General features: G+C 45.4%; 1 long non-coding RNA gene across 1 annotated transcript in view; it reads right to left on the reverse strand.

Annotated features, from left to right (window-relative positions):
- LOC137517645 (uncharacterized) overlaps nt 1-21,604 on the reverse strand; it is a 35,373-nt gene extending 13,769 nt beyond the window's left edge. The window contains exons 1-3 of the long non-coding RNA XR_011020607.1: nt 21,494-21,604; nt 14,315-14,461; nt 6,600-6,709 (exon numbers count right to left, since the gene is read on the reverse strand). This is a non-coding gene — a long non-coding RNA (uncharacterized lncRNA). The remainder of the gene's footprint in view (nt 1-6,599; nt 6,710-14,314; nt 14,462-21,493) is intronic.
- Between the last annotated feature and the right edge of the window lie 2,254 nt (nt 21,605-23,858).

The raw sequence follows: 23,858 nt of genomic DNA on the forward strand, positions 1-23,858 counted from the left end.
AGTGTTTGCCAGTGATAACCCAATTTTGTGAGTCTTCCAAGAATATGATTCATATTCAACAAATTGTAGTAAAATTGCTGTAGTCAGGTAGCACATGGCAATCTTACTGGTACTTCTGAGAGCATGTGTTGCGCAATTATTGCGACCTGCATTACTCAGGTAATGTGCGCATTGCTAAGGTAATGTACATATGCTACTCGTGTGGGAGATACACCTGAAAACTTTCAACATAATAGCATTCAACATAATTCTTTATGTCTTCTGCTTAACCAGCACACAAATAGATGTTTTCACAACTTTCTCCCATTTTTCTCCTCTCTCCTCGTTACAGCTAGTGTTGGGCGAACATCTAGATGTTCGGGTTCGGGCCGAACAGGCCGAACATGGCCGCGATGTTCGGGTGTTCGACCCGAACTCCGAACATAATGGAAGTCAATGGGGACCCGAACTTTTGTGGTTTGTAAAGCCTCCTTACATGCTACATACCCCAAATTTACAGGGTATGTGCACCTTGGGAGTGGGTACAAGAGGAAAAAAAAATTTAGCAAAAAGAGCTTATAGTTTTTGAGAAAATCGATTTTAAAGTTTCAAAGGGAAAACTGTCTTTTAAATGCGGGAAATGTCTGTTTTCTTTGCACAGGTAACATGCTTTTTGTCGGCATGCAGTCATAAATGTAATACATATAAGAGGTTCCAGGAAAAGGGACCGGTAATGCTAACCCAGCAGCAGCACACGTGATGGAACAGGAGGAGGGTGGCGCAGGAGGAGAAGGCCACGCTTTGAGACACAACAACCCAGGCCTTGCATGAGGACAAGAAGCGTGCGGATAGCATGCTTTGTACCACCATGCAGTCATAAATGTAATAAAGATAAGTGGTTCAATAAACAGGGACCACGCGGCAACGCTAACCCAGCAGCAGCACACGTGATGGAACAGGAGGAGGCGCAGGAGGAGAAGGCCACGCTTTGTGAGACACAACAACCCAGGCCTTGCATGAGGACAAAAAGCGTGCGGAGAGCATGCTTTGTACCGCCATGTAGTCATAAATGTAATAAAGATAAGAGGTTCAATAAACAGGGACCACGCGGCAACGCTAACCCAGCAGCAGCAGCAGCAGCAGCACACGTGATGGAACAGGAGGAGGCGCAGGAGGAGAAGGCCACGCTTTGTGAGACACAACAACCCAGGCCTTGCATGAGGACAAAAAGCGTGCGGATAGCATGCTTTGTACCGCCATGTAGTCATAAATGTAATAAAGATAAGAGGTTCCATAAACAGGGACCGGCAACGGTAACCCAGCAGCAGCAGCAGCAGCAGCACACGTGATGGAACAGGAGGAGGCGCAGGAGGAGAAGGCCACGCTTTGTGAGACACAACAACCCAGGCCTTGCATGAGGACAAAAAGCGTGCGGATAGCATGCTTTGTACCGCCATGTAGTCATAAATGTAATAAAGATAAGAGGTTCCATAAACAGGGACCGGCAACGGTAACCCAGCAGCAGCAGCAGCAGCACACGTGATGGAACAGGAGGAGGCGCAGGAGGAGAAGGCCACGCTTTGTGAGACACAACAACCCAGGCCTTGCATGAGGACAAAAAGCGTGCGGATAGCATGCTTTGTACCGCCATGTAGTCATAAATGTAATAAAGATAAGAGGTTCAATAAACAGGGACCACGCGGCAACGCTAACCCAGCAGCAGCAGCAGCAGCAGCACACGTGATGGAACAGGAGGAGGCGCAGGAGGAGAAGGCCACGCTTTGTGAGACACAACAACCCAGGCCTTGCATGAGGACAAAAAGCGTGCGGATAGCATGCTTTGTACCGCCATGTAGTCATAAATGTAATAAAGATAAGAGGTTCCATAAACAGGGACCGGCAACGGTAACCCAGCAGCAGCAGCAGCAGCAGCAGCAGCACACGTGATGGAACAGGAGGAGGCGCAGGAGGAGAAGGCCACGCTTTGTGAGACACAACAACCCAGGCCTTGCATGAGGACAAAAAGCGTGCGGATAGCATGCTTTGTACCGCCATGTAGTCATAAATGTAATAAAGATAAGAGGTTCCATAAACAGGGACCGGCAACGGTAACCCAGCAGCAGCAGCAGCAGCAGCAGCACACGTGATGGAACAGGAGGAGGCGCAGGAGGAGAAGGCCACGCTTTGTGAGACACAACAACCCAGGCCTTGCATGAGGACAAAAAGCGTGCGGATATAGCAGCAATGCTTTTTGCCGCCATGCAGTCATAAATGTAATACAGATGAGAGGTTCAATAAACAGGGACCGGAAACGCTAAACCATCCCAGATGTTCATCGGTCATGTTACTTGGTTGGGGTCCAGGAGTGTTGCGTAGTCGTTTCCAATCCAGGATTGATTCATTTTAATTTGAGTCAGACGGTCTGCATTTTCTGTGGAGAGGCGGATACGCCGATCTGTGATGATGCCTCCGGCAGCACTGAAACAGCGTTCCGACATAACGCTGGCTGCCGGGCAAGCCAGCACCTCTATTGCGTACATTGCCAGTTCGTGCCAGGTGTCTAGCTTCATGCCCGGTTTCAGGTCCAGCGGTGCCAGCCACAAATCCGTCTGTTCCTTTATTCCCCTCCAAATTTCCTCCCCTGTGTGCTGCTTATCCCCAAGGCAGATCAGCTTCAGCAACGCTTGCTGACGCATGCCAACAGCTGTGCTGCACTGCTTCCACGATCCTACTGCTGCTGGTGCTGGGTTAGCGTTTCCGGATGAGGTACAGCTTTGAGATGCGTTGGAGGAGAAGGAGTCAGAGAGGTAGGTGCTGCTGTTGTTATCCAGTGGGAGGGACGGCGGTGCAGCTGTTTGCGGCGTGGGCAACACCCGCGCCGTAGCAGGTGAGGAATCACTGCCAGGCTCCACAAGGTTCACCCAGTGCGCGGTAAGGGAGATGTATCGACCCTGGCCGAACGCACTTGTCCAGGTGTCAGTGGTGAGGTGAACCTTGCAGGCAACGGCATTCTTCAAGCTTCGGGTTATTTAGCTGACCACGTGCTCATGCAACTCAGGCACTGCAGAGCGCGCAAAGTGGTAGCGGCTGGGAACCACGTAACGTGGGATGTCTACTGACATCATGCCCTTGAAGCTGTTTGTCTCCACCACTCGATATGGCAGCATTTCGCAGGCCAGAAGCTTGGCTATGCTGGCTGGCTGTTACTGCCACGGCCCGCGGGTCATTTGCTGGCAATTTCCTCTTGTGCTCAAACATCTCAGAGACAGACAACTCAACCGTAGCACTGCACACCGAAGGGCTGTTGGTTGTTGTGTTTGATGAACACTGGGAGACCTCAAGAGCACTAGTCCGGAAAGTGACAGTGTCAGCATCGTCTGATGTTTGTGAATGTTGTGAACCACGCAATGGCTGGGCTACTGCTGCTGCTGAGGCGGGTCTGGTGGTGAGTCTGGTGAACCCAAGGGAGGCAGTGTTGCTGGTGGTACGGTGGTACCCTGTCCTGCCGCGTTTGCCCACAGAGTGGGATGTTTGGATAGAATGTGGCGGCTCATGCTGGTGGTGGAGAGGTTGTTAATACTTTTCCCCCTGCTCAGGCGGGTCTTGCACACCTTGCAAATCGCCATGGTAACATCCTCAGTGCAGTCTTCAAAGAAAGCCCAGACTTTAACTGGCTGAGGACTCGGACCTCGTGCGTGATGTGCTGGTGCTGCTTAACCCACTGCTGGACGCTTGAGAGGTCATCCAAGTAATTATCTGGTCCTGTTCTTTTGGATCTGTGAGGGTTGTTGTCCTGGACAACATGGGCAGTATTGAGTGGGTTTTCTTGGGTGCTCCCCTGTGGCCTGTACGTGAACCGTCAGGGGAAACACCTCTTCCCTTGCCCCTCCCTCTTTCACCGGATTTCTTCCTCATTTCACTTAAAGTACACGCTGACTGGCAGCAGTACAGTGGCAGTACAGAAATGCTATACAGTGGTGGGTGAGCGGTGTACCACTATTGTCAGCAGTGACACAGAGCACAATGCTATACAGTGGCGGGTGAGCGGTGTACTACTGTTCCCAGCAGACACAGAGTGGAAGTAAACACAATGCTATATAGTGTGGCTGAGCCGTGTACACAGAGTGGCATTAAACACAATGCTATATAGTCTGCTATATAGTCACCCCGAACAGGGTGATGTTCTGCAGAACCCGAACAGTGGCAAACACTGTTCGCCCAACACTACTGGGAGGGATCGCAGATTTTAGTACCTAAACACACGATACAACATGTTTTCCGGGGTCGGACTCTGAGGCACATACAGATGGTCCCGATCATCATCCTCATCATACAACTCTTCTCCTGAGTCTGACCCACCCACCACCTCTGCCACCCCAACATCCCCAGACACAGACCCCTCATCGTCCTCAACATTAACTTGGGATGCTGGCCTGAGCCAGACCTCCTCCTCCACATCAGGCCCCATCATCTCCTCAATGGCAGCCCTCATTAATCGCTCTGGCGACGGACTGATGGACACAACGTTCTCCTCCGGGGAGGGCTGCTGCTGACCACTGGCTGCTGGGGTGGATGTTATAGCTTGCGTGGGGCGTTGGCTGTTGCTGTTGTTGGGAGTGCTGCTCACAGCGGAGGTCTCTGGGGAACTCATGTTGAGCTCATATAGTGGTTGACGGTGAGTGGAGTATTACTGATCCCAGCAATATACACACTGACTGGCAGAGTACGCAATGCTATATAGTGTGGCTGAGCGGTGTACACAGAGTGGCAGTAAACACAATGCTATATAGTCTGGCTGAGCGAGCGGTGTACTACTGTTCCCAGCAGAATCAGAGTGGCAGTAAACAATGGTATATAGTCTGGCTGAGCGGTGTACACAGAGTGTCAGTAAACAATGGTATATAGTCTGGCTGAGCGGTGTACACACAATGCTATATAGTCTGCTATATAGTGTCAGTAAACAATGGTATATAGTCTGGCTGAGCGAGCGGTGTACTACTGTTCCCAGCAGAATCAGAGTGGCAGTAAACAATGGTATATAGTCTGGCTGAGCGGTGTACACAGAGTGTCAGTAAACAATGGTATATAGTCTGGCTGAGCGGTGTACACACAATGCTATATAGTCTGCTATATAGTGTCAGTAAACAATGGTATATAGTCTGGCTGAACGAGCGGTGTACTACTGTTCCCAGCAGACACAGAACAGTACACAGAATGCTATATAGTGTGGCTGAACGAGCGGTGTACCACTGTTCCCAGCAGACACAGAACAGTACACAGAATGCTATATAGTGTGGCTGAACGAGCGGTGTACCACTGTTCCCAGCAGACACAGAACAGTACACAGAATGCTATATAGTGTGGCTGAACGAGCGGTGTACTACTGTTCCCAGCAGACACAGAACAGTACACAGAATGCTATATAGTGTGGCTGAACGAGCGGTGTACTACTGTTCCCAGCAGACACAGAACAGTACACAGAATGCTATATAGTGTGGCTGAACGAGCGGTGTACTACTGTTCCCAGCAGACACAGAACAGTACACAGAATGCTATATAGTGTGGCTGAACGAGCGGTGTACTACTGTTCCCAGCAGACACAGAACAGTACACAGAATGCTATATAGTGTGGCTGAACGAGCGGTGTACTACTGTTCCCAGCAGCGACACACAATGACTGGGGGGGACCCTGGCTAGCGTGGCTGGAGCGCGAACTACCCTGCCTGCCTACCCAAAGCTAAACCCACAGACAAATGGCGGAGATATGACGTGGTTCGGGTATTTATTTACCCGAACCACGTGACAGTTCGGCCAATCAGAGCGCGTTCGGGTCCGAACCACGTGACCCGTTCGGCCAATCACAGCGCTAGCCGAACGTTCGGGGAACGTTCGGCCATGCGCTCTTAGTTCGGCCATATGGCCGAACGGTTTGGCCGAGCACCGTCAGGTGTTCGGCCGAACTCGAACATCACCCGAACAGGGTGATGTTCTGCAGAACCCGAACAGTGGCGAACACTGTTCGCCCAACACTAGTTACAGCTACAGTATTTCCCAGGGTTACCCATAAAGATGCTTTTCATCTTATAGGTAGGCAGAGAAGCCAATCACCATAAATGGTTGAGATTCAACTTTTTTTAATCAGTCCTTTCCTGGCAATGTGCTCAAAAGGAGTAAGTTTCAGGAAAAATAAATTAGACCCAAGTGTCCCCACAAAGTTTCTAACTTACCGTATAAGTCTACCAATCCTTTGATGTGAGCTTAAACTTCTCTTTACGTTTAGGGAAGTCTAGTAGTTTCTAAGATATTGGATCAATTACATCTGAACAGCTGGGTCTTTTATTAGATCCTATGAAGACCTTAAATTCTCTAGTCCAGTGCGAATTTATAATGTTTTAACTTTAGTATCAAAGGGGAAATAATTGAGATTAAATTATACTTTTTCACTCATTGAGGCATATTCACAGAATATTCAAGAAAAAAGGTCAGTACAATTACCATGCACATATGGCACAAGGCAAATTAACCAGTATCTACACAATTGATATACATGCATTGTGGAAGTAGCAAAACTCATGTTGGTTAATGTGTGTGTTGCTAGTATAACTAGTGTTGATTTTTACCTGTGAGATGTTGCCAGAGAGATCTTTGTTCTGATTGTATCAGCATTGCTTCTGGGACAGAGATTCTGGGTGCACCTCCTGTTGCAGGACACATCTTCCAAGGGTCAGTTCTGGAAATTGTACCAGGATTTGAGAAGCCATCAGGACAAGCTCTTTGAATACACCCAGATGAGCATGGACAGGTAATACATGTATAATTGCATAATGTAATATTTTTCAACATCTGTAGTTCCACTGTTTTCCTTGTACCTGTCATTCTCTGTGCCACCTCTGTCATCTTCCACCCCCCTCTTTCCTATGGCTGTTTCTACCACACTCTGTACCTCCTGCCACTTTTTACCACTTTCAGTCCCCTGAGTGCCTCTATATGTATTGTATCATCTGTCTATGCCTTATGACAACCTTATGTCCCCCATGCCACCTCTTTCCCCTTCTGTGTTCTCACAACACCTGTAACTATAGTGTTGCCTATGCCTTATCTCTTTGGAGCTGCTGAAGATTGTGAATCATACATTAACACGTTAGTGGACATATCAGGCAATAGCTTTAGTTCGGTATAACAAAAAGTAAAGAAATACCAGGAAACCTTTTAACAGTTTAAGGCCCTTGTTTTCAAGAGTGGTCTGTAGAAACATTTTAAAAGGTTTTCAAACAATACATAGAATGTATAGAATATTGTTGTAAAAACAAGGTGCAAACATGGTAAACTGTTTTTACACATTTTTTTGCAGTTTTGACTGTTGGGAAGGTGGAGGATGGCCTTCGCTTGAAGGACACTTGTTTCCGAAAAAGCATCACATTAACAGATCGTCTCATAATTACTCTACGGTGAGTGTAATATTTTGTACCCTCACCAGTTTTACTATTAATATTAAAGTAGAGCAACATAGCATCTTTAACATCAGGATCAAACATTGTGAATCTTATGAACAGAGTGTAAGGATAAGCTCTCATGCTGCATTTAAGTGGTAAAGTTGACCAATCATTTGAGACTATATATGTAGCACTCAGGATCGGCTATGAACAGCGCTTTAGTGTCCCGCTGCTGGGGTCAAAATGCAATGCAAGAATCAAATGACGGGAAGTACCAACAGATGTAGCCAAACGCCTTTCTGTTTATTTGCAGAAAAGCATTTGAGTGAGATGTCGGGCAGCTGGTTGAGAATGTCATCTGAATCAGCCCTAAGTGTGACTTAACTGTTCTTTAATTTATCTCTAGTCAGCGTGTGATATATATTCTCTTTTATTTCTCTCCTGGTATCTACCAGTTTATTCTCCTACCATTGCTGGCTCACCTGAGATTATTTTGGAGCCTCATAGTCAAGTTACACAATCTCAGCTCCTTCTGGGCGGAGACCATATTAGTGTCCCTCACCTCTTCTTCTTGCATTTGCATAAAGTGATCCATCAGTTCTTGGGTCAGGCTATTTCCAGCCTCTGCTTTTATTTGGCAGATGAAGGGTCCTCTTTTTGCTTCTCCTCCTGCCGATGTCCACAGGGAGATTTCCCATCTTTTCTTCACTGCAGGCTGCATTTCTTCTCCATTGCAGGCTTAGCATGTCTTCTTCTCCGCGCTCGGCTACAGTTTCACTGAACTTCCTGCCACGGGAAGTTTAAACAGTAGAGGGCGCTCTACTGTTTAAACTTCCTACCGGGACAGTAAGTGAAGCTAGCTGGAACCCGGAGCCCAGCAGAGAAGAAGACAGCGGAGACCAGGGAACTTGCGCCGGCGGAGCAGGTAATGTATTGCCGCTAGCGTCGGTCGTTGGGCATTCGAACGCCGCTATCGATGCACTCCTGACCCGCCGGCGATCGAGCAAAATCTTCCGCACGGATGGCTTGACGGGAATCGACGGGAATGATTGATTTCAGGCGTAAATCGATCGTTCTGTCAGCGCGTGCGCAACAATTTCACAGCAGATTCGATCACAAGGATAGCTGTATATCGGCAGGAAAATCGTTAGGTGTATGGGCCCCTTTAGTAGGCATGACTATATTCAAGCAAAGTTAAATAATTAGTTTGCAGGTCTGCTTATCACTAGCAGGACAGAAAGAAATGTTGGAGGGTGAGACTAGTTAAAATATTGGTCAGAAGTCATTTGTTTGGTTTGTTAACCTTAAACTGGCACAGCAGGGAACTTTGTTATAGAAATAATAGAATGTTCAGTGATTCATCAGAAATACTGGCCAGCCAGAGCTGGTATTCTGCACTATGTCACTGTATAAATAGTAGTGATGTAATGCAGAAGCTGCTCACTCGGAGAATGAGCTCAGAAAAGGGATACCAGAGCTGCACTAATGTATAATAGATATAATAGGTAAAGTATAGATTCTGGGGGGTAACTACAAGTCACAGCCCCCTCCCCCCCCACCAACAAAACTTTGATGCCTTACCCCGATTTTCCCCTTCAAACCCATCTGGGGGTCATACCAAATGTGGCCACCATGCTTCCTTCACCTAGAACAACTCTGGCCTCAACAACACCTGTCCTGGAGGCTGTACCCCTGTCTTGAAGAGAGGGTAAGTAGTTGGGACCCTCCCCCGTTCCCCCCGGTTCCCCTAGTTGTTGCCTGTCCCCTCATAGTTACACTTCCAAACACATTTATGTATATTTATGAAATCTGAGAAACCCTAATCCCCCAAACAGACCTTGTTATGGTAAACATGTATGACCTCTATGGGTGTTTTCAAAAACTCCACCATAGAAATCTAGACTCCAATGGTGAAGCATTTTGTGCTAGTCATAAAATGTGAAAAAGTATAAAGTTGCTTTATGCTGCAAAATGTATTTTACACAAACAAATTGCTTCACCTGTAATAGCAGCCAGGCAATGGCATTTTCTTTCTTTGTGGAAATGTGGTGAGACCCGCCACATTAATACTGTGACAATGGGTGATTGGATTAGGACTACAGACTACTATGTAAAGTACTTTATTTGCTGTCCCATAGAAAGTTCACCTTCCCCAACACTCTAGAGACATCGGAGATACACCTTATCAGCATAAAGCCATTCCCTATCTAGGCTGCTCTGTGGGCTCTCAGCAGGGGGCAGTCAGCTAGGCACCGCAGAGGAGAGCTGGTATCATGGTTACTCCTCATGTGAGGCAGTTGGATTGTGTCTCTAGAAAGGTAAGCAGCTCAGGGGTCCTGTGGTTAGCGCAGGATAATTTCCCATGCTGCCAGGAACCAGAGAGGACTTGCTGTAACTCAGAGGGTCCTGTGGCCCTGGACTGTGGTATTCCTCGTTCAGCTGGTGTTGTGGATTTGTCCAATGCTGGTTGTGGTGACTGGTGAGAAATGCACTGATCAGGACTGCTGGGATCTTTTTTGCACCTTTTGGACTTCTGCTATTTGTGGAGCTACTGGGACTTCGGGACTTGTGTTGTTTTGCCTTTGAAGCAGGGAATTGGGACTCTTTAGTGGGGGGGGGGGGGGGGGGGATCTGTAGCACTCCTTTGTGGATTGTTTAGTAATATTTTGAACTTTTGTGTGAAGTGTGCGCCCAATAAATGCCTCGCCAGTCGGGCTCTGTTTAATCTGCCACTATACACCAGTGCTGGTCGTAATGGAAAAATCTACGCTTACGGATTATTACGCGTAATTTTACGCTATTACGCATTACGCAATTACGGTTACGGCGTAGGAAATTATCTACGGTTCATCACTGTAATTACGCGTTAACTTACGCAGTTACGCGTAAGGATACCGTAATGTAGGCGCTTACACTACGATGTTACGCATAGTGCCGTAATACCCATTAATGATTTGATTCCCCCAGAGGATCTTCAAACCCTAGTCCACGCCTTCATCACATCACGGCTGGACTACTGCAATGCCCTTTATGCTGGCCTCCCCAAAAAAGACCTGCGTCGCCTGCAATTAGTGCAGAATGCTGCTGCCAGATTGCTAACAAACCAGCCTCGCTACTGTCACATTACACCGATCCTTCGCTCACTGCACTGGCTACCAGTAGAATGGAGAATACTCTTCAAGATTGGACTGCTGACATTCAAATCCCTGCACAATCTAGGCCCTGGATACATGAAGGACTTGCTGAAGCTGCACCACACCTCTCACAACCTCAGATCAGCAAGTTCTATAAACTTGGTCACTCCCAGAGTGCACCTCAAAAAATCTGGAGACAGAGCCTTCTGTCATGCTGCCCCTACTCTTTGGAACTCCCTACCACACCCAGTAAAGACAGCACCATCCCTGGAGCTATTCAAATCCAGACTGAAAAGCCACCTGTTTAGCCTGGCATTTCCAGATTTATAAAATTCTTCCTCTGTATCACGATGGTCGGAGCCATGCTTATGCGCTTTGAGTCCCACGGGAGAAAAGCGCTTTACAAATGTTATTTGTTGTTTGTTGTTGTTGTAATGCGTATTTTTTGACGCATACGGACGATGTGTACGCAATAGCCATCAATGTGACAGCTATTGCGTACACATCATTCGTATGCGTCAAAGCGTACGCTTATATACTGAAGGGCGGGAGAAGATACTATTGGTTGCTTAGGATGTTGACTGATTGGCTACTCTTAGAAAAGGGGAGTTTCTACGTTAGTAATTACGCGTAAAATTACGCGTAAGTCTTCGTAAAATTACGCATACCTAGCAATTACGGTAGACAGTGTAATTACGAGAAATAATTACACGTAAGACCGTAAGTTACGCGTAGCGCTTACGCGTAAATTTACATTGAATTACGATGCGTAATTACGCTCATGCGTAATTTCGGCCCAGCACTGCTATACACTGTGTCTCTGGACTCTGTGGTCTCAGAACCATCACAAATACCTTCTCACTAACGTGCATCTAGTGTTTCACCTTCAAAAAAAGCTCGTTAGTAGTATTTTAGTATCATTACTTGTCATCACACAGTGATTTGTTGAGTGTCAGCATGCAGAAGTGTCATATCATGCCTTAGGCTGCAAAATAATGAAAATCATTATAGGTCACTGTGAGCTCTATTCAAACCCAGCATCAACAGGATAAAACTGAAATTAGGAGTCCCACATCACAAAAATGTGAAAGAAATTCTTTTACTTATGGCAAAAGTGAAGGACAATATACATCACACAAAGATGAGCACAAGGCAGCTGATCTCACGCAGTGCTGCGCCGATTTGTGTGCCTGATGTGTGCCTGAATTGTTATAGGTAGAACTATTAGAAAAAAACAAAAAAAAGAAAGTGGGTTTGTTACTTTGTATTACTACAGTTTTACATGACTCTTTTATTACCTAATATAGCTAGTGGCATTACAGTGCTGGACACCTTTTTATTTTGGCATGTACAATTAGAAGAAGATACTGTACTGTAAGGATGTTTTTCCATCATGCCTATACCATTTAATACATTTTTCCACGCGTGTTTGCTTCATTCTTCAACCCTTTGGAAATATTGATGCAAATAGTGCAGAGGATTATGGTCATAATAAGAGACACAAGATGTTTCCTTAAGATTATGCTTGGACTTGCAGTTTTACATATGAGTTTATCCCTCAAGGTATTTCCAATGCATTGTATTTTTAAGAGATATTAAATAGATGCACGTGATCATCTAAGGTTTATCTGGCGTTTAGCATCTGCGCGTTTCTTTGTGGGGGAAAAACACCTATTATATATAATTATAGTCATATTTAAAATTAGAAACAGTTTTGCATTTTTATGACACATATGTAAATCATGTATTTTTCTTCTTCCCCATTCATCTCAGTTTTATTATGTTGTATACGATTTTATAACTTAAATTGTTTTCCAGCACAAAGTTTCAAGACAACAGTTTTAGGTCATTTAGGATGGCTTAACCTTACAAAAGTAGGGTAAATGTGTATATTTTTTCAAACGTTTAGCAATGATGACTGTGTCAAGCATTTAGACAGGCTAAATGAACGGTATTGTGACCCCTGGCTTTGTAATTTTCTTCTTGCCAGGAAGAGATTAGTTCTAACTGCATATGAAAATTAACCCATAAATCCAAATTACCTGTTGTAACTGACAAATTAACCCTAAATATCTGCAGTTGTGTGGCAGCAGGGAATTCAGTTGGAGCATACAGCCGCATTTGGATGTTATTTGGTGTTGGATTACCCTGTTTTTGGATAACAATTACCCTGCCTTCCATATTTTTCTGAAACTTCCATTTGGCAAATGTAGAATAACTCTGTACTAAACACGACTTTCTAGTGTGTCTCAACTCCAAAGCAGCCAAGGAAAAGTGGCATAATGAGCTGACTGCTTTTATGGTTTGAAATAAAATATACAGCAACCAATTTTATTTGTAACTTGGAAAAGGAAACCTAGTAGACTACTGTGAGCAGCTGCTCCATGCTAATTTACTTAATACTTCAGTTTTGTTTTGTTTATCCCTTCAATTAGACTTCTGCCAAGCAGTTTCTGTCTCAGCTGAGATAGCATCACCTAAGTGCTCCAATCAGTGGGCAGCTACCTGTGAATGATTGTGGTTTCATATAAAATATGTATGACTGATGGGCCTTGAGGACAGGGTTGGGGAATGCTGAGCTGACCTACAGAGCTATGACACCTTCTGCATGCCCCTTTAAAGAGCTGGGTGTTGGGCATGCAGTGTGAGTTTATATGGCAACTCATGCCATTCCAGAACCAATACTCTGATCTGATTCTACTGCTCATGATTTTATTCTTAACTTTTAAATAATAGGAGAAGCATATAAATGATAGAGTATCATGGAGGTGTGACTTTTTCTTCGAAAAATTAATTATTTATCATATTAACTGGAAGAGCTGGTTACTATGCACAATGACCAGTTACAGGTGGTCCGCGGTTAACAAACGGAATAGGGACTGTAGGTTCATTCTTAACCTGAATCTGTTCTTAACCTGAATCTGTTCTGTGCTTCCTCTGCTCTCCCCTTTACATCTAGTGTCCCTTTCTGTGCCTTTCTGTCTCCTTCTCTTCCTCTGTCTGCCTTTATTACGCTTTTTCCCCTTTGTGCCTCTATGTCCTCTTCTATGCCCCTGTCCCCCTCTGTGCCTCTGTCCGCTGCTGTGCCTCTGTGCCCCTGTCCCCCTCTGTGCCTCTGTCCGCCTCTGTGCCTCTCTCCCCCTTTGTGCCTCTCTGTCCCCCAGCCATGCAGAGCTCCCCACGCAGCAGAAGTAGTGCTGAACTCACCTTCCAGCCGGTGCCCAGCGCTGTACGCCTATCCACTATGCCTCCAGCACCCTCAAAAGCATGGCATCTCTTTCTGTATGTCAGGTGACATACAGGAGATGCCATGCACAAGAGCAAGCAGGTGGCAGAGAGAGAACACACAGCATTGCACTCGCTTAAGAGGTGAGATCTGCACTGCTTCTGCTGCGGGTGACATTAATTTGCAATACAAATTCATATTAAAGCTGAATTTTATAATACTACCGTAATTTTGACAATTTTAAGGGCTGAATTTTATATTTTTCTATCTTGACAGTTTATCTTGAGTTATTATGAAGGAACAGTAAAAATAACCAATGTTCTGTATGAAAAGACTGGAAAAATGCAGAAAGTACAAGAACTCTCTGCATGATAGGCCTGCAGCTACTAATACTGACATTGCAGAGTCCTTGCAATGTAACAAGTGAGAAGTAGTTTTAGTTTTGCCAAATCAGATCAAAGCTATTGCACAAAAATGTCCCCTAATGACACATATGTAGACAGCTGTATGTGTAGAATACTTCATAGTACAACTGAACGTACCTGTCTGACCAGATTTGTCCTCAGTACGAAGGAATTAATAGTAGATATGTATTCTTCTTGACCATACCTGTTTATGTTAGTTATGGGTTTCCAGTATTTTCTTGTAAACCACACTGTTGCGCAAGTACCAATTTCTGTACTCAAGGGCTATTCACAAGACAGAAAAAAATAGTAGCTTAAGTAAAAGGAGGTGAAGGGAGATGTTTCTGGAATATTTAACTTTGTCAGCTGGTATATATCCCAACACATCTCAAAATCCCATGTGCCCAATTTTAGCAGAAATGCAAATTACAATCTGGGTGAGTTTAGCACTTACTTTTTACTAATTGATGCTAGCGTAATACATTACTGTATATTCTAAAACAATAGTACATGCAACGATCTGTGTCAGCCAGAACAGTTTTTCTGATTATTGTTGATCTGCAGTATCACCAATAATACAGATGTTATACCTGATTATGTGGTGATCTGCAGAATCACCAATAATACAAGTATACCAAGAGACACAGGACACAAGATGTGAGATGGTGTTTGGTGCAACAGTAATATGGATGGAGATACCCACTGTCCAGAGGGGGTGGTGCGGGAGGTATCTCCAATCAACACAGTAATCCAGCAAGCTGGAAACTCAGAGATGTAACGACAGGTTCACCCGAGGAGCGGGTGATGCACAGTAAGAAAAAGTAACGAGATCACTCGAGGAGCGAGTGATACAGACTGTCCTGCGACAGATAGTTCCCGGAGGAGCAGGGAATGCAGACAGTACTAATAGCTAGTCACCTGAGGAGCAGGTGACAAAAGGTGAACAACATCTATCCACCTGAGGAGCAGGTGATTCAGACAGTGCTGCAGCTATCTACATGAGGAGCAGGTGATTCAGACTGTACTGCAGCTTCCTAGATGATTCAGACTGAACTGCAGCTATCTACCTGAGGAGCAGGTGATCCAGACTGTACTGCAGCTATCTAGATGATTCAGACTGTACTGCAGCTATCTAGATGATTCAGGCTGTACTGCAGCTATCTAGATGATTCAGACTGTACTGCAGCTATCTAGATGATTCAGACTGTACTGCAGCTATCTAGATGATTCAGACTGTACTGCAGCTATCTACCTGAGGAGCAGTTGATAACTAACCTAAGGGCCCCTCACCAGGACTAAGCTCCCTGGTGAGAGCAGGAGAGTCAGACTAGCCAGTTCGGCAACACACGGGCAAATACAGTACAAAAACGGAAGACAGAAACAGAGTGAGGGATAAGCCAGTCGGCAACCAGATCAGATAGGCGAAGGCACAGAATCACAAGACAGGAGAGTAGTCAAAGCTAGCAGAAGGTCATAACAAATAATACAATTCAATGATTACTTTAAGCTATCAACAGAATCTGTCTAAGTGTGGATCCCCAGCTCCTGCTGGTTCTAGCACACTTTCGGGTCTGACTATGGTCTGAATGCTTACACGTAGCGAATGCGACAGCAGACAACGAACAACTGACAGGCCTGCCCTATATATACTGGGAGCGTTCTAAAGCCACGCCCCAGTCACTCAACCAATCCTGATCAGTGTTGCAGTAAGCTGACCGACTGATCAGCTGACTCCCCTTCTGTCTGCATAAAGATCCTGTCTGTGCGCGCGCGCGCGTGTAGACCTTAGTCTGTGTGCCGGTGAGGGAGAAGGCAAAGATCCACCATGCGACCATGCGGCGAAACCCACTGGCTGAGATGCGGGGACAGCCGCCATGCCACTCGGCGCTGCGACGGCTTCCTTCTCATTCCCCACTAACCCAGGCACCAGTCCATCCTGTCCACGCATGGCAGAACCCGCCGGCTGGGACGCGGAGATAGCCGCCATGCTACTGCTTGACGCTGCGGCATCTCCGCAATCCTTTACAGTACATATATAAAAACAGAGATTCCTCATTCCCCATCTTGGGGCTGATGCATATATCATTGATAAAAATTGCAGTGCACAAACAGTGCATGACAATTTTACTGACACACACTTACAGAAATTATGTAGCATGCATTGTGTAATCAGCAAACCCCGCATTACCTAGATAATGCTCAAGTTACTAGTGTAAAGTGCACTACCTACTGTAGGCAATGGTGTTGCGCTAATTGCGCAACATGCGTTTCATAACTTTTTTACACCTGGAATGTACATCTACCCTATTCTACCACCAGACATGTCTATCACGGCAAAGATCATGTGCAGTGAGCATGCACATTATTTCTTAGTAAATATGGCTTAATGTACATGTAAACTGTACATTTAGAAGTCAAAAAGAGCCAAATTGACGCTTACTATGGCTTTTCCACTTCCTTTTCATTCAATGCAGCAATGGCTGATTTTTCTGTATAAGCAACATGAAAGCTCTGTGGCAACTCTGGAAGGCCTCATACTCTGATTGGCACTACACTTCGGCGTCAGATAAAAATGGCGCACAGTGTCAACTGTATAAAAAGGGCCCCACATTGAATTACATTATAAAACTATATATTTAGCGGCATTAGTGTTTAAAAATGGCACATGGCTTGTATCTGTAAACATTTGCGTGTAAAAAACGTTAAATATTGTTTTATAACGAGTATGCAGGGAGATAGTGTTAGGCAGTCGGGGGAACGTAGTCCGTGCTTAGGCAGAGGTAGAGGGAGGGTTTAGTGTGAGAGCGGCAGGGGGCTTTGAGGCAGTGTGAGAACAGGTGACACAGGCAGAGGGGTTTGTATACATTACCTGGTCCCTGATGATCGCATCTTCTCTCCACTTTCTACTTAGTTTGAATGAGTCCGGCAGCCAGCCAATCACCATGCGGCTTCAGTACCAGCATGGTGATTGGTTGGCTGCCGGACTCTTGCAAACTAAACAGGAAGTGGAGAGAAGATGGGATCGCTGGGACCAGGTAATATATGTGAGATGCCGCTAATTACATCTTATTACTAAAGTTATTTAATGTTTCAGGACATTTCTGAAACATTAAATAACTTTAGTAGCAAGATGCCATTATCGGCATCACTCCACACCATTTTTCACAGGCGCCATTTTTGATTGGTTGGCTCAGTGGGAGAGGCAGAAGAACGATATATCTCAGGCCCCACCTAATGGGTTGCTCTAAGAGACACGTGCAAAGTTTTCAATGGCAGTATGGTGCATGGCTAAACAGAATCTGTAATTTGCTACTCTGTTATAACTGTGGATGGTCAATGAAATGTTCTACTGTAACTTCTGTTGCCCGTGCTGACAATGTGGATTTTACTTTTATGCTTGAGGTCCGTCTTAAGGTGCCCATACATTTGATTAGATAATTTAGTTCAATTATTCCATTAGATCGAATATAAAGATTTTCCAACATGTCCGATCTGATTTTTATCGAAAAAACGGGATAATCGTCTTGATTGAAAAAAAAGATTCTTTTCAACTTTCATTAGATTTGATCGTTTCGGTCGGAAAAAAAAGGGAGAATTGAACGTTTTTATTGTACCATGTATGGGTACCAGAAAACAAAGTATTATCTTTTCTACTGTCAGCAGTTGGACTTGCATCACAACTGCCATATTCAGTACTCATATGACAAGTTGGGAGAGATTTTCCAGCACTCTGATGAAAGGCTGAACTGCATTGCTGGGGAAAGGAAGGGGCTAAAAGTTGGTCTATATATCTAGCAGGCATCTGGTGTCACGGCAGTATTTGACCTTGAACAATACCTCATACATTTTAATTGGACCTGAACTCTTGCACAGGACAGAAGGAAAATATAGAGAAATGCACCCTGTATGTATTTAGAGAGTTCAATGGAATCTGAAGTGAAAATAACCTTATGAGGTAATGAATTGTATGAGTAGTACAGCTGAGAAATAGAACATTAGTAGCAAAGAAAAGGGGAACTTCAGCCTAAACAAACATACTGTCATTAAGTTACATTAGTTATGTTAATATATTCTCTTACCCACCCTGTTTTAAAAGAACAGGCAAATATTTGTGATTTCATGGGGGCAGCCATCTTTTTCATGGGGCAACCATATTTTGGTTGAAAGGAGGTGACAGTGAGCATGAGACACAGTTCCAACTGTCCTGTGTCCTGAATTACCCCTCCCAGCTGCGTGTGCTAGGCTTCAAATCTTAAATTCAAAATAACAAAAAACAAATTTGCGCCAAAACAGCAGAAGTCATCAGAAATCAGAAATCCCATCATGCTTTGCACAGCATCAGGGGAAAAAATGCCCAGGCAGTTTTCTTCTGTGCAGCTAAAAGTGAGGCTTGGGTAAGAAAAACAAAGTTCTAAAGCTGTGAAACTGTTAAAGAAACACTAAGCCTTTTCAGTGCTACTGAGTAGATTTTTAGTTTGGAGGTTCACTTTAAGAAACTTCACTTATTATCTATGTAGAAGACCTTCCATGAGCTCTTCGATCCAACTCGGCTACAGTGCTGTTTTCTGAAGCACTTATACATCAAAGATACAAAGAGACAAAGCTGCAGACAAGGTTTTACTGCAGGGAGGTTCAAAGGGTCGTTAGCTCTGCTCTGTTTCATAGTTTAAAATACAGAGTATGGTTTGTAAATTGAAGATATGACAGAATGATGCAATGTTAGAAAAAAAGCTACATACATGGGGGTAGAAAGTGCCTGCGTCTTATGTTCCGAATGCTGCCTGGCACCGGGTGTCCCCCATTTGGAATTTCCTCAGTGATGCCGCCTCTGTATCCCTGCAGCTGTCTTTTCCTTTCCCTATCTTTCTATCGGCATCTGTGGGGGCAGTGTGCAGGATGCCTACAGGTTCGTAATACGCTGTGTCCCCGGCGGCTGTCCCATCCCCGCGGCTGTCCCATCGCTCTAGACTTGTCGGCCCTGCCTCCCCCCGTCCGCCTCTGTCCCGTCCTCTTCTTTTCCGTCTCACTAAAGCATCTATGGCGAGGGTGCAGTCTGTGGCTTACCGATGAACGCCACAGTGCAATGATAACCAGCGGTAATTCTTCATGTTCAAGCTGCCGCGGGGTCCATCAAGCTGTCAGTCTGTTTCCCTTCACTTACGCATACGTCACCAATGCGGATGTGAAAGGAAACAGACTTTGACGCGGCGGCTTGAACCCGAAGGAAGAGGCGGACGGGGGAGGCAGGACCGACAAGTCTAGAGGGATGGGACAGCCACCGGGGACACGGGGTAATACGATCCTGCAGGCATCCTGCACACTGCCCACACAGATGCCATTTAGAGAGATGGGGAATAAGGAAGACAGCAGTAATGGGGGGGGGGGGGGGGCACCTAAAAGCACATGGGGCACTTTAAAGGACATAGGGACATCTAAGAGCACATGGGGGGGGGCACTTTAGAAAACACGGGGGGGGGGGGCACTTTTAAGGACACTAAGAGCGCACAGGGGGGACTTTAATGGACACAAAGGGTACCAAAGAGCACACAGGGTGGCATTTTAGAGGACACAGGAAGCACCTGAGGATAGGGGGGCATTTAAGAGGACTCTGGGGGGCAGAGGATGACACAAGGAGGAGGAGGAGGGCACAAATGACACAAGAGGTGCAAGGGGGACATCTTAATTAAGGAGGGGAGAAGTTACACAAGGCACCCCTGCACGGAGCAGTGCTTTTCAGCGCTGCTAGATTTGGGCGCAGCTGGCGCCTCCATAAACTTCAATAGGAATCATTCCTATTGCAGCGCTCAGTGAGTAACGTCGGCTCCGTCAGAAGACGGAGCCGAGGTTGCTTAAAAACATAATAATTCAGCCTCCAGCAATCGCTGGAAGCCGAATTATTTCATTCCCCCACTATCCATGGCGGCCTGGAGGGGGAATAGTAATTAAATCGGCCCGGACTTGTGCAGAAGCAGGACCAGCCATATACCCCTGTATCCTGCGCCCAAGTCTACCGGCGTCGATTACAAATGTACTCCCCCTGCACCATGGACGCACCAGGTTTAGTATTATTTTTTCCTGTTTTTTCCCCTCTAAACCTGGGTGCGTCTTATGGTCCGGAGCATCTTATGGTCCGAAAAATATGGTAACTGAAAACAAAAATATGAAACTCTTTTCTTTGCTATTAATGTTCTAATAATTATTTGTACTATGCATACAATTCATTATGCCATACAGTTTTTTTTTGCTTCAGGGTCACTTTAAGCCTTTCTTATTCCCTCTCATCTGTGATTAATCACAAGTGTAATTTGAACTCTCAGCTGTGTCAGCTGGCTGCCTCGGCAGAGCAGTTCATTTGAAAAACAGGATGGTAACCTTATGTCTGCTTCCATGAAAACAGGAAGTAGACACTGCAGGATTTGTATCAGGTGTAACTAAGAAATGTTTTCAGGTTCATTTTTAAAGTGTAAGGCTGGTTTCACACCAGGACGTTGCGTTTTAGGGGACGTTATGGTCGCATAACGTGCCCCTAACGCAACGCCTGGTGCTCCCTGCTTTGGACGTCAGAGTGAGCCGCGTTGTGCAGCTCACTCTGGCGTCTGTGATGCGTACTCTTGTGCGCATGCGGCATCACGTGGTCCCGCCGGCCAATCGCTGCACAGAACGGCCGCTCCAGGAAGTAAACACTGCACGTCACTGAGTGCAGCGAATATTAATTAGCCATGTGCCTGGCCGCTCTCCGCTCCTCCCCAATGTTACTGAGCATGTGCAAGCAGTCTAACGCGGCTCTGTCGCTTAGAAAGTACTGCATGCAGTACGTTGTCTGGTGGCGCTGCGTTATTATGTAACGCAACGTGGGCACTGTGAACAGCCCATTGATATTTCATTGCTCTGCGGTGGGGTGCGTTACAGGCTGCTCTAACGTGCGCCTGTAACGTCCCACTGTGAAACCAGCCTTAAACAAACAGAAACTGTTAACACTATATAATGTGAAAAGATGCCTTAGACATACATGTTTTATTATTTTTACACGGGTACATTTAACAACCCAGTGCATGAAATGTCTCCTTCCTTTATTCCACTTTATTTCCTGCTAGCCTGCTCTGAGACGTGCGGCTTGTCACTGGTCACACGTCACGCCATGTAGGCATCCTGGGGCACAATTTCTCCAGGTTAAACAATACACATTCTTATTTATTTAATAAATCTCATTTGTTTGCTATGAAGCTTCTATAACATGGAAATATTTGAAAGGTCAGACTGTAAGTTAGGATGTGATCATCATAATCATGATAAAACTTAGAAAGACACAATACGTACAAAGACATACATTTGAAGTCATCCTTTCAGAGCCAGTGAAAGCAACCAGGATGGTTGAATCGAGTGAATAGAAGTGATACTTAGAATAGACACACTATAATCCTTTTAAGGTTAGGGACTTTCAGAAGACAATGTTCTTGCTGTATGATTCACTTGTAATGTAAACAGTGTATGTGGGCAGGTGATCGTTATAACTTTCTTTGTAAAGTTTACCTAACTGTATGCTACAGAGGGAAGTCAAATGCAGGCAGGCTTATGGAGAGGTCTGTGCAGATTTCCCAGTAAATGAGTCTCTCCCTGAGCTCTGGTGGATGTAACTCTGTACAGTAGCATCACTACAGGGGTGTGGTAGGTGTAGACCACACTAGTCACCACCAGAAGGGGTGACACCAAGCTTCAGGCTAAAGGAGGGAAGGAGGGTGGTGCAAGGCTATGTAAAAAATGAATTTGTTTTGCATCGAAAATGATTGGCTTCAGGCATAGTATTGTCGAATCCAAAGTCTACGGGGTGGTCAATGGCTGCTTTGTGATGAGCTGATAATGGAGTACAGATGCCACCAGGGCCACGTGATGATCACCTTAACATCCCCCTATTCAACTCTTAACAAAGATGTCGCATCCACACCCCTCCTCACCAATAGCAAGTGTTTCCAGCATTGTACCCCTCCCTCGCTCCCCACAGCAAACATGGGCAGACTCCTTCCCCCCCCCCCCTCCCAGGGTGTGGCCAGCATAACAGATATGCTCTAGGACTTATCTGTAGAGACGTCAGTTATTAGGCATAACAGAAAAAACAGAACTGGTTAAAACATGAAATGAGTAGCGTGAGTTGCACACTACTGTGAAAAGTGGGCATAGTCCCAATGGGTTATAGGTGAAGCAGGTAAAAAGGGCAAAAGGCATGGCCAGTATTTTGGGCGCCATCATAGGCTATGTAATTAGCAGCTATAGCGTTGCCCAATGTGTAATTTGGGTGTAGGAGTTTCCCTTTAGTACAGCAAACCTCAGCTATTGCGTGGAGCGGAAATATGAACTTGGATATAATATAGCTGAGCGCTGAAGGGGTAATTTAGGCACCGTGTTTTCACATAGGCACCGTGTCATCATAATTTAGCGGCGCAGAGTTATTGAGTTAGTTTTAGGCATGTACAGGGGGAGCTTAGTTTTAAGAGTAGGTAAACCAGGTTAGTGCTAGGTGTTTAGTAGGGGAAGGTTCAGAATTCGGTTGTTAAAAGTGATAGTAGAACATTGGTATAGTTATTGATATTTTACTATCAGTTAAGGGGGATATTAGAATATTGGTAAAATTACTGATATTCTACTATCGGCATTATAATGTGCTCTTTTTTTTACCATGCGCCTTTAATAAATGTACAGGTTACAGAAGGGACCATGCATTGGGAATAATTTAAAAATACCGGTATGCAAGGTTATTTGTTACAGCAACTATTTTAATAGTCCACACCTATGTACCCAAGCAGTATGTCTCATTATCAGTATGTCTAGGCCATAAGCAAGCATCACAGCTCCTCACACCACTGGATCACACATGTGTTGCACAGGACAGAGGGAAAACAGAGAAAAATGCACCCTGTTTATATTTTAAACTTTTAAGCCGCATCTACACGCGTACATGCGGCCGCGATGCTCCTTATCAATCGAGACGCTGATGCGGCTCGATTGATAAGATCCGACAGGACGGATCTTGCTTCCGCCGATTCCCTGCTCACTCCCCGCTAGGGGACAATGGCAAGGGAATCGAGCGGAAGATAAGCGGCGCGGCGTGGGGACGAGCGGGAATCGAGCGGGTATTGATGCCGGCGCACGCGCGGCGAGCGGGGACGCGGCGGGCACGCGGAAGAGGCGATCCGGCGGCTAATCGAGCCGCCGGATCGCTGCAATGTCCCATCGTGTAGATGGGGCTTTAAGGTCTGAAAAGGTAAATTGCTAATACTAGAGTCAAAGTATTTTAAAAATGTCTAGGGTGTAAATTAGAAAAATGTTAATCCCATTCAAAGTTCTCTCTCCCTTAGACTGTAAGGCCTTTTGGCCAGGGCTTTCTTCACCTTTTGTCTCTCAATGCTGTGTAATGTGTTTGCATATCTCCCACCCCTGTGTTGATTTGTTCACTGCATCAGCGGTAATCCACCACTGTCTTGTGTTAACTGTTGTAGTGTTTATTTTGTATTGTTATACCCTGTATGCTGTTGTACAGCGCCACAGAAGATGTTGGCGCTATATAAATCAATAATAATAACAATAATTTGTAGACTTGTAAGGAGTCAAAAAAAGTCTTTAAATAAAACTGACTTTTTACTAAAGTGTTTATTGGTGAATCAGTACACTGGTAAGCTATCCTTATAGA

Source organism: Hyperolius riggenbachi, chromosome 5, assembly GCF_040937935.1.
Source record: "Hyperolius riggenbachi isolate aHypRig1 chromosome 5, aHypRig1.pri, whole genome shotgun sequence".
Lineage (NCBI taxonomy): Eukaryota > Metazoa > Chordata > Amphibia > Anura > Hyperoliidae > Hyperolius > Hyperolius riggenbachi.